Below are 11393 nucleotides of genomic sequence, written 5' to 3' on the forward strand. Positions count from 1 at the left end.
TCTTGATTTTGCTCCTCAGCTGTTATGTTCTCCTACTGTGGGAAGTTGGGGGACCTTTGTAAACCCCCACTTTTAGCACTTCACAAATGACTCTGGGTTTCCCACTATCCTGCTATAGGGCTTCAATATGACAGTACTAACTAGCCTACACTTCGTTAGCCTCATATTTTCCTTTTTAAATAAAAAAAATAAATTTATTTTATTTATTTGAGAGAGTAAGAGACACAACAAGAGAGAGAGAGAAAGAGAGAGAGAGAGGGGGAGGGAGAGAGAGGGAGGGAGAAAATGGGCACGTCAGGGCCTTCAGCAGCTGCATATGAACTCCAGACACATGTACCACTTTGTGTATCTGGCTTACATAGGTTCTGGGGAATCAAACCTGGGTCCTTTGGCCTTGCAAGCAAGTGCCTTAACTCCAGCTCCAGCCCCCATATTTTCAAATGCTTAAGTCATTTCACTGGCAAGAACATCCCCTTCCAGTGGATGCTTCCTGTCCCTCTTTCTGAACATCTTTTTCAGCCTCATCTGCCATCTGCTTTCTCCCACAGCACTTGAGGCTCACTGTGCTCCCTTTAGGCTCACTGTTTCCCATCTGTATATAATTGTCCTCTGCCTATAACTTTTTTTTTTTTTTTTTTTTTTTTTACCTCCCCTAAGCCCATTGTTCAAAGGTCATTGTCTCTTAGAAGACTTAGTGAGGCCCTGAAGTGCTGATGTCAGACAATTCTGGTTTGTAATTCCAGCTTACTCACTTACTGTGGCAAGGACCCAACAGGAATGAAAAGCTTATGTTCGTGCCCAAATGCGGACATCGTGAGTCTCCTGGTAAACCCCAGAATGTACCTATAAGCTATGGCAATGGTGTAATGTAGCGTATAGATTAAAATATGTCCATAGACTTCTAACAGGTAAACTGTGTCTACAGACCTTAAGAAACCAGGAGAGTTGAGGTGTTGACTGCTGGAGAGAGACAAGCCAGGAGAGCCTGAATATCCTAGATTCAAATGCTGACTGCCATTTAGTTGAATGACTGTGGGCAGTTTCCTTACATTCCTCCATCCTCAGTTTCCTCATGGGAGACCTGGAAGCAGTAAGCTTAGCTCACAGTGGAGTACTGAAAATTGGCCAAGATACCAACTGTTATTCTGCTAAGGATGTGTTAGGAGCTGGGTGGAGTGTAGGAATGACATTGGCTAGTTTGGGTTCTGGTGCCAGGGGAAGACCTCCTCAGAACAGAGTATCTACGTAGGTGGGGACGGGATCTCTAGGGGGCTCGGAGTCTGCGTGCAGTTGCTCCTCCTTCTTTGACTGCTCTCTGTGTATCCAGGGATCCTTTTCTGCCCAGGTAGCCGGATACCGTTCTCCCCAGTTCATACTGAAAGTGGTGAATCTCATTCACTCCCTCACATGGAAATTTATCTGTGCTGCCTCTCTTTGATTAGGACGTGGCTGGGGATCCACCTAATTAATCTGGCAAAGCAATTAAGGGCAGCACATTAGTGACTGATAATGCTGCATTCCTCGCAGGGAATATGCTACACTTTAATAGGATTCTCCTTAACGTGGTGCGGAGGAGTGACTAATGTGCTAATTTCAGAACCCTGGCAAGGCCAGCGTCACTGGGAATGACAGCCTACATAAAGTCCACTTGAGGGATCAAGCAGGAGGGAGGTAGGCTGGCTGAGAGCAGGGTTCGATTCTGTTCCTTGAGTTCAGCTCTCATTGCTTTTTTTTTTCTTCTTCTTCAAAAAAATACTTGCAATTTCTTAACTCTTAGCTTTCATTAAAGTTACAAGTTACATTAAAATTAAGTCTTATGGACATGCTTCAACATTAAGGTATTGTAGCCATTTTCAGGGACCCTAACAACCTCAGCTCTCCTTAAGGGTCATAACGTGGCATTGCTATTGCCAGCTTTCTCTACATTTTTTTTTTTTTTTGCAGAAAACACATTCAGATAAGCAGACCGATTGGCTGCCTCTGAAGGATCTTTCAACCATACCATTCTGAGGGTGTCGCACTCCTGATTTAAATCTCTTCTTGGAACCCAGTAGTTTCATGGTAAAGTGTCAATTCAGCCCAACCCCCACACCCCTCCTGCCTGGTCTCTGCAGCTCCAGGCTCCATCTCCTGCTACCTCATCAGACACCCGCCCTGACCAGATGACTCACTGTCCCACAGCCCTCCTTCCCTTAGCATTCTTCCTTCCCAACACCGTACTGGGTTCCTTCCTCTTCACCCCACCCCCACACGCTCCTGTCTCCTCCTGTTGATTACTCCATGGACTGCTGATTCTCTTCCTGAGAATTCATCTGGTATCATATCTTGTGATGTCTTCACTCTCCTTCCCACCACTGCCACCACGAGTCATTTTCTCTTTTGTCCTATCAGGCATACTTCCGTTACAGTATTTCCACTGTGAAAAGCATGCTCCATCCGCACTGGGGGAAAGCTCCTTGAGCACGTGGAGCACCATGGCCTGTTTGAATCCTCAGCTGCGGAGAGTGAAGGTAATAATCAATACGCGTGTTCTGTGTGAAATGAATATGACCACGGATATCCAGAATTTAATTAGTATTTTGTATGTACCACATATTACTGAACAATTTGTTCAATTGCTCAGTAATCCCATTTCTATTTTGGCAAATGGGAAAAAAATGCCTAACAGGAGCATGGAATGAGAAATTAAGGTCATGAAGTCTCCTGCCCCATGCTGGGTACAGAAGACTCACGGTGCACTTTTTCCATCTTCATGTAGATTGGAGGTGAACTGCCTAATCTTTTAAGATATGTCCTAAGTGGGGAATTTAGCTCAGTGGATGAAGACATCCTAAGAGTCAAAGGAGAAATCAAGAAACTGAGTGGGAAAGCATGGCTTGTGCTTGTATCAAACCTTATGCTTGTAGTTTTACACACTATTCCCAAAGCCCCTTCTAGGGAGTCTGGTTTGCTGTTTTTCCTGTCTGCATATAGTTGGAGAGCTAGAGTGGTTACTCAAAAAATACTTTAACTTAAATGAATGGAATAGAATCTTTCCTGCACTAATTCATACTTTGAGGGTCATTTCTCCTGCTGTGTCTTAGTAATTAAGTCACAATTTCCCTTGAATAGCTTCTCTGATGTGGGCAGATTTAAATGTAAATGCTAGTACTGCTGATTGCTGAAACAAGAGTACTTTCAGGCTGGAGATATGTGTTTGCTTTCCCAGTTTTTGTCAGCTTCATGAGTAGAATTCAAAGAAATCTTCTCTATTCTAAATGGATTTCTCTAGCAACAAGTGGGAGAGAGAGGAAGAAAGAGGGAGGGAGGAAGAGAGGGAGGGAGACAGAAAGTGAGAGAGGAAAGAGTCTTCTATACATGTGTAGATTTGACAGACAAACCACTCTCTTTTGATAGCTGTCTGAAGCACACCATCCTGGAACAGCTTATTAGTTAAGTGCTAGAAGATTCAAGTAACTCTGATGTACTGAAATTGTGACTGAATGCATTGTCTGCTTAAATCCATTTACTCAAATACAAGCAAATCTTTGAGGATCCAGAAGAAAACCTTCTAGATATAAAAAGAAAACTCTTCCAAAGAGCCTTAGCTGCCAAACACTTTTAAAAGGGAGGTGATGGTAAAATATCATTCCTTTGGCTTTGCGAAAATTCAGTCTGCCAGTGCCTAGACAAGACTGTTCAAGCCCTTCACTGTCAGATCTGAATTATAGCATATACTATTAATTATGGCTTACAGATTGCTATCTGTAAAATGACATTTTCCCCTGATATGTAATTTACATACGTTTGCATATGGTTCAACAGAAAAGTTTCCGCAGTGAGAATGGGCTGGGTATAGGGAAGGAACAGAAGGCAGGTCAGCATGGCTGGGTGAAGTGTAGTGATAGGAGGTGTGATGAAATGTCAGATTTGGAAAGCCTAGATACTGAAGTTGGGTTATGTAGACAGCGCAGTGGGAAGCTGTTGGAAGGAATTTGGCCTGAATAATGACAGAATCTAAAGAACATTTAGAAATGTGGGTGCAGAATAAATTGCAGTGCGTTGGGCTTGGAGGCCAGATGTCCAGGCAGAAGGTACATTTCTGGGTCAGGAAATGCCGTGAGTGGCAAGGATGAGGGACATGGGAGTGAAGGTGCCGGTGGGAAGTTGTGTGTATGAGTCCATGTGTGATTGTGCCCATTAATTGCTCATGAACATTTGAGAGTACAATTTTAGGCAAGGGAAGGAGAAATAATTCCAATGATGCTAAAAAGGTGGCAAATGGGCCAGAATATCTTTTCTTCATTTACACCTCATATCAGTCCTCAGAACAACCTTATGAAGGAAAATGCTGCAAGCATTCCTATTTTATGCAATAAAAAACCAGTCTTCGAGGCCCAAGATCACATAGCTAATACATGATTAGTTAAAATGCATCACCCAGTTTCATTTCTACCAGAAAAAGTGAATTTACTAACTGAAACTGCTATCTAAGAATGAAATATATGTAATTCTTTGTACATTTTCTTCCCTAAATTACATTTTTACATAGATCTTCAATTCTACCATGAATAATATCAGGGTCAGGAACACATAACTCAAGTCCATGGTCTACATAATATAATATAGCAATATAATATGATAAAGAGAACCAAGAAGTTGCAGATGAATCACACCTTTTTAAAAGTTTTTTTTGAGGCAAGCCCAACTGACTGGCTTTTTTAAAAAAAAAAAAAGTGTGTGTGTGTGAGAGAGAGGGGGGAGGGAGAGGGAAGGAGGGAGGAAGAGAGAATTAGCACATAAGGGCCCCCAGCCACTGTCATCGAACTCTAGAAGTGTGATTGCATCACCTTGTGTGCCTGGCTTACATGGGACCTGGAGAGTTGAGCTTGAGTCCTTAGGCTTTGTGGAAGCACTCCTTAACTGCTAAGCCAGCTTTCCTGCCTGGATCACACCTTTATCGGAATTTCTAGCCTGGGAGCAGGTAGATGGCCAAGCACTTGTGGTGAGGTTGGGATCCTCACCCCTACCCTGGCAGTAATTAGAGCCTGCCAGCTGCAGCAGGAAGGGCTTGAGAACCCTTGCTGTGCCCTTTTGACAACAGGCCACTGCTGCCCTGCTGTCACCATGTCAACAGGGGACGTGGAGCCCCCGATGGGGAACCTTTGTGGTGGGCCTTCACTTTCATAGCTTGGTTGGCAGGCTCCTGCCTGATTGGTCCTTACTCCTTTCACCTCCTATGGTGTTTGCATGCTCCCAGCCATCCAATCAGGATCTACCTGGGTCTGTATAAACCCTTGCTCGTATCCTCCAGCATCAGATGCTTCTGGTGGTCAGAATTAGAGGACTTGGTCTTGGCTTAGGGATTAGGGATTGGGGGCTGGGGACTGGGGGCTAGGGGCGGGGTGGGCTTGCCCCAGTTAGTTCCACGAAGATATGGTCCAAAGAAGACCTATGTCTGCCTTGAGGGCAGATTTGCACCTTCTGAAATCTGCTGCTAGGGAGCCTGTCTTAGGAGCAGAGCAGTTATTCCTGCTTCAGATCCACCACTCCAGCTCTCATTTTGACAGCTTTCATAACACTTGATGGGACTTCTCCCCCGAACTCAGCTGACATCCTGTTGCCACCAAGGGTTAGGAGCTGTCACTTCCCTCTTCACTGTGCTGTGGCCTCCACTAGGCTAATTAGGTGAGTGTGCTGCTATGATCCCCTGTGCTGGGTGCTGTGTGGCTGAGTTCCCTTCTCCTGGTCTCCAGTCCTTGCTGACACTAGCAGTTGGGGTAGAAGAGACTGTGGAGGGTGCCTGAAGTTGTACCAGAGCTGGGTAGCTGGTCCCCCTGGTACTCTTTCTCAGGAGCTTCTCAACTGGTCCCTGCTGTCTTCAGGTTTTTGACTGCGAGGAGGCTGATGTGAATGGAAAGTCCCCTTACCTGGGTTCTGCGCCTGTGGCTCAGGCAGGAGTTGGCACCGTGTAGCTTTTTCCAAAGTTCCGGACCAGTACTGGTGCCATGGTGGCAGCCGATTCTGGATGCTTCTGTGATTTCTAGAAGCTCTGGGTCTCTCCTGCTTCTCTTCTGTGGTTGATAATATTTTGTAACCTTCACTTTTTGGTTGAAGAATTAATTGTGTTTTTCTCCCTATTCCCCCCCCCCCCCAGGCTACTACTATGCTGCCATTTTAACCATCGGTAGTGGAACACTCTTAAAAAATAGTATCTTGGGCTGAAGAGATGGTTCAGCAGTTACTGCGCTTGCCTCTAACACCTAACAACCACCCATGTAAATCCAGATACATGAAGTGGTCCATGCATGTGGAGTTCATTTGCAGTGGCTAAAGGCCCTGGAATGCCTGCTCATAGTCTCTCTTTCTTTCCAAATAAAATAAAATAAAAATTTAGATGATATTTTGCTAATGCACCTGTGGCACAGAGGATGCTGCTGTCCAGATGCAGAGGCTGCTGCTGTGGTAAACCTGGATGCACAGAACTGTGAATTAGATTGATCCAGAAGAACTGCACTACAAACACAAAGAATACATTTATTAGAGATTCCTAAACTTTCTTGGTTAATGAGACTTCTTCCAGTCAAGCACTAACCAGCCGTGACCCTGCTTAGCTTCTGAGATAAGACAACCTCAGACTCAGGGTGGTATGGCCATACAGTTAATGAGATTTCTAGGGGTTTGGATCTTGGTACTTTTTCATAGCCACCCTCACTTCTAAATCAAAAGAAATATGTAACCGTTATGAAATAGTTGGATCTGATAATTTAGTAGGTATTTGGAAAAAATTAAATGTATTTTTATTTATTTATGAGAGAAAGAGAGATTGAGAGAGAGAGACTGAGAATGAATGAATGAGTATGGGCATGCCAGGGCCTCCTGCCACTGCAAACAACCTCCAAACTCTTGTCCCACTTTGTACATCTGTTTTTTGTGGGTATTGAGGAATTAAACCCAGGCCATCAGGCTATGCTAGCAAGTGTCTTTAACAGCTGGGCCATCTCTCCAGCCCATTTGAAATTTTTTTTAATATTATTGTTAAATAACTAGAATTATCTGTTAGTGGAAAAGACATGCTTCTTGGGTACTAAATAACTTCCCAGATTTTGGAATCACAATGGATCCTATAACCTTCTTTTTTTTTTTTAATTTTTATTAACATTTTCCATGATTATAAAATATATCCCATGGTAATTCCCTCCCTCCCCACCCCCACACTTTGCCATTTGAAATTCCATTCTCCATCATATTACCTTCCCATTACAATCATTGTAATTACATATATACAATATCAACCTATTAAGTATCCTCCTCCCTTCCTTTCTCCACCCTTTATGTCTCCTTTTCAACTTACTGGCCTCTGCTACTAAGTATTTTCATTCTCACACAGAAGCCCAGTCATCTGTAGCTAGGATCCCCATATGAGGGAGAACATGTGGCACTTGGCTTTCTGGGCCTGGGTTACTTGACTTAGTATAATACTTTCCAGGTCCATCCATTTTTCTGCAAATTTCATAACTTCATTTTTCTTTACCGCTGAGTAGAACTCCATTGTATAAATGTACCACATCTTCATTATCCACTCATCTGTTGAGGGACATCTAGGCTGGTTCCATTTCCCAGCTATTATAAATTGAGCAGCAATAAACATGGTTGAGCATGTACTTCTAAGGAAATGAGATGAGTCCTTTGGATATATGCCTAGGAGTGCTATAGCTGGGTCATATGGTAGATCAATCTCTAGCTGTTTTAGGAACCTCCACACTGTTTTCCACAATGGCTGGACCAGATTGCATTCCCACCAGCAGTGCAGAAGGGTTCCTTTTTTTCCACATCCCCGCCAACATTTATGATCATTTGTTTTCATGATGGTGGCCAATCTGACAGGAGTGAGATGGAATCTCAATGTAGTTTTAATCTGCATTTCCCTGATGACTAGTGATGTAGAACATTTTTTTAGATGCTTATATGCCATTCGTATTTCTTCCTTTGAGAACTCTCTATTTAGCTCCATAGCCCATTTTTTGGTTGGCTTGTTTGATTCCTTATTATTTAACTTTTTGAGTTCTTTGTATATCCTAGATATTAATCCTCTATCAGATATATAGCTGGCAAAGATTTTTTCCCATTCTGTAGGTTGCCTCTTTGCTTTTTTCACTGTGTCCTTTGCGGTGCAAAATCTTTGTAATTTCATTAGGTCCCAGTGGTTAATCTGTGGTTTTATTGCCTGAGCAATTGGGGTTGTATTCAGAAAGTCTGCCAAGACCAATATGTTGAAGGGTTTCCCCTACTTTTTCCTCTAGCAGTTTCAAAGTTTCCGGTCTGATGTTAAGGTCTTTAATCCATTTGGACTTAATTCTTGTGCATGGCGAGAGAGAAGAATCTATTTTCATCCTTCTGCAGATATTTATCCAGTTTTCAAAACACCATTTGCTGAAGAGGCTGTCTCTTCTCCAATGAGTATTTTTGGCATTTTTATCGAATATCAGGTGGCTATAGCTACTTGGGCTTACATCTGGGTCCTCTATTCTGTTCCACTGATCTACATGTCTGTTTTTGTGCCAGTACAATGCTGTTTTTGTTACTATGGCTCTGTAGTATAGGTTAAAATCAGGTATGGTGATACCACAAGCCTCTTTTTTGTTGCTCAGTATTATTTTAGATATTCGAGGTTTTTTGTGATTCCAAATGAATTTTTGGATTGTTTTTTCTATTTCCATGAAGAAAGCCTTTGGAATTTTGATAGGGATTGCATTAAATGTGTAGATTGCTTTAGGTAATACTGCCATTTTCACAATAATGATTCTTCCAATCCAGGAACAAGGGATGTTTCTCCACTTTCTAGTGTCTTCTGCAATTTCTCGCTTGAGTGTTTTAAAGTTCTCATTGTATAGATTCTTTACTTCCTTGGTTAGGTTTATTCCAAGGTACTTTATTTTTTTTGATGCAATTGTGAATGGGAGTGATTCTCTGATTTCATCCTCTGTGTGTTTGTTGTTAGCATATATGAAGGCTACTGATTTCTGTGTATTTATTTTGTATCCTGCTACATTGCTGTAGGTTTTGATCAGCTCTAACAGCTTGCTAGTAGAGTCTTTAGGGTCCTTTATGTATAGAATCATGTCATCTGCAAATAATGATAACTTGATTTCTTCCTTTCCAATTTGTATCCCTTTTATGTGTGTCTCTTGCCTTATTGCTATGGCTAAGACTTCCAAAACTATATTAAATAGAAGTGGGGACAGTGGACACCCTTGTCTTGTTCCTGATTTTAGTGGAAAAGCTTCCAGTTTTTCCCCATTTAGTAATATGTTGGCTGTAGGCTTGTCATAAATAGCCTTTATTATATTGAGATATGTTCCTTCTATTCCCAGTCTCTGTAGGACTTTTATCATGAAGGGATGTTGGATTTTGTCAAATGCTTTCTCTGCATCTAATGAGATGATCATGTGATTTTTGTCCTTCAACCCGTTTATGTAATGTATTACATTTATAGATTTGCGTATGTTAAACCATCCCTGCATCTCTGGGATAAAGCCTACTTGTTCAGGGTGAATGATCTTTTTGATATATTCTTGTATTCTGTTTGCCAATATTTTGTTGAGAATTTTTGCATCTATGTTCATGAGGGAGATTGGTCTGTAATTTTCTTTTTTTGTTCTATCTTTGCCTGGTTTTGGTATCAGGGTGATGCCTCATAGAAGGAGTTTGGTAGAATTCCTTCTTTTTCTATTTCCTGGAAAAGCTTAAGAAGCAATGGTGTTAGCTCTTCCTTAAAAGTCTGGTAAAATTCAGCAGTGAATCCATCCGGGCCTGGGCTTTTTTTAGTTGGGAGATTATTGATAACTGTTCGGATCTCCATGTTTGTTATAGGTCTATTTAAGTGATTAATCTCATTTTGATTTAATTTAGGTAGGTCATATAGATCAAGGAAATCATCCATTTCTTTCAGATTTTCATACTTTGTGGAGTATATGCTTTTATAGTATGTCCCTATGATTTTTTGAATTTCTCTGGAATCTGTTGTGATGTTACCTTGTTCATCTCTGATTTTATTAATTTGTGTCTCTTCTCTCTTTCCTTTGGTCAGATTTGCTAAGGGTTTATCAATCTTGTTTATCCTTTCAAAGAACCAACTCTTTGTTTCATTAATTCTTTGGATTGTTCTTTTTGTTTCTATTTCATTAATTTCTGCCCTAATCTTTATTATTTCTTCCCGTCTACTGATTTTTGGTTTGCCTTGTTCTTCTTTTTCCAAGGCTTTAAGGCAAAGCATTAGGTCGTTTACTTGCGACCTTTCTAATTACTTAATATAGGCACTTAAGGCTATAAATTTACCTCTTAGAACTGCCTTCATTGTGTCCCAGAGATTTTGGTATGTTGTGTTCTCATTATCATTTGACTCTATAAATTTTTTGATTTCCTTTTTGATTTCTTCATTGACCCACTCATCATTTAGTAGTGTATTGTTTAGTTTCCATGATTTTGTGTATGCTCTATAGCCTTTCTTGCTACTGATTTGTAATTTAATTCCATTGTGGTCAGATAGAATGCAAGGAATTATTTCAATTTTCCTTAATTTGTTAAGATTTGCTTTGTGTCCTAATATATGGTCTATTTTAGAGAATGTTCCATGTGCTGCTGAAAAGAATGTATATTCTGCAGCCTTTGGATGAAATGTCCTGTATATATCTGTTAGGTCCATTCCTTCTATGACCTCATTTAGTCCAGATGCCTCTCTGTTTATTCTTTCCCTGGATGACCTGTCAATTGATGAGAGTGGGGTGTTAAAGTCACCTACCACCACTGTGTTTGGTGTTATCTGTGACCTTAGTTCTAATAGTGTTTGTTTGACGAATTCGGGAGCCCCCATGTTAGGTGCATATATGTTTAGGATTGTAATGTCCTCCTGTTGGAGTGTGCCCTTAATCAATATAAAGTGACCTTCCTTATCTTTCTTGACTAACGTCGGACTAAAGTCTACCCTGTCTGATATTAGGATAGCAACCCCTGATTGTTTTCTAGGCCCATTTGCTTGAAACACCGTCTTCCAACCTTTCACCCTGAGATAATGTCTATCCTTTGTAGAAAGGTGAGTTTCTTGGAGACAACAAATTGTAGGATCCTGCTTTTTAACCCAGTCTGCAAATCTATGTCTTTTCATTGGGGCATTGAGACTGTTGATATTAAGAGATATTATTGAAAGTTGTGTATTTATGTTTGCCATTTTTTTGTGTGTGTGTGTTTCTGGTTCTACCTGTGCTCTCTTCTGTTAACTGGTATTTGAGTATAGCTGGTTTTTTCTAGGTTCCTTATATGTGTGCTTTTCCTTTTGTTCAGCATGGAGGATTCTATCAAGTATTTTCTGTAGAGCTGGTTTTGTCTTCAAATACTCCTTTAACCTGCTTTTGTCA

At 41.2% G+C, this 11393-nt stretch overlaps 1 pseudogene; it reads right to left on the reverse strand.

Annotated features, from left to right (window-relative positions):
• Positions 1-1839: 1839 nt before the first annotated feature.
• On the reverse strand, positions 1840-1981 carry LOC123454388 (annotated as a pseudogene).
• Positions 1982-11393: the final 9412 nt, after the last annotated feature.

The sequence above is a fragment of the Jaculus jaculus genome, chromosome 13 (genome assembly GCF_020740685.1).
Source record: "Jaculus jaculus isolate mJacJac1 chromosome 13, mJacJac1.mat.Y.cur, whole genome shotgun sequence".
NCBI lineage: Eukaryota > Metazoa > Chordata > Mammalia > Rodentia > Dipodidae > Jaculus > Jaculus jaculus.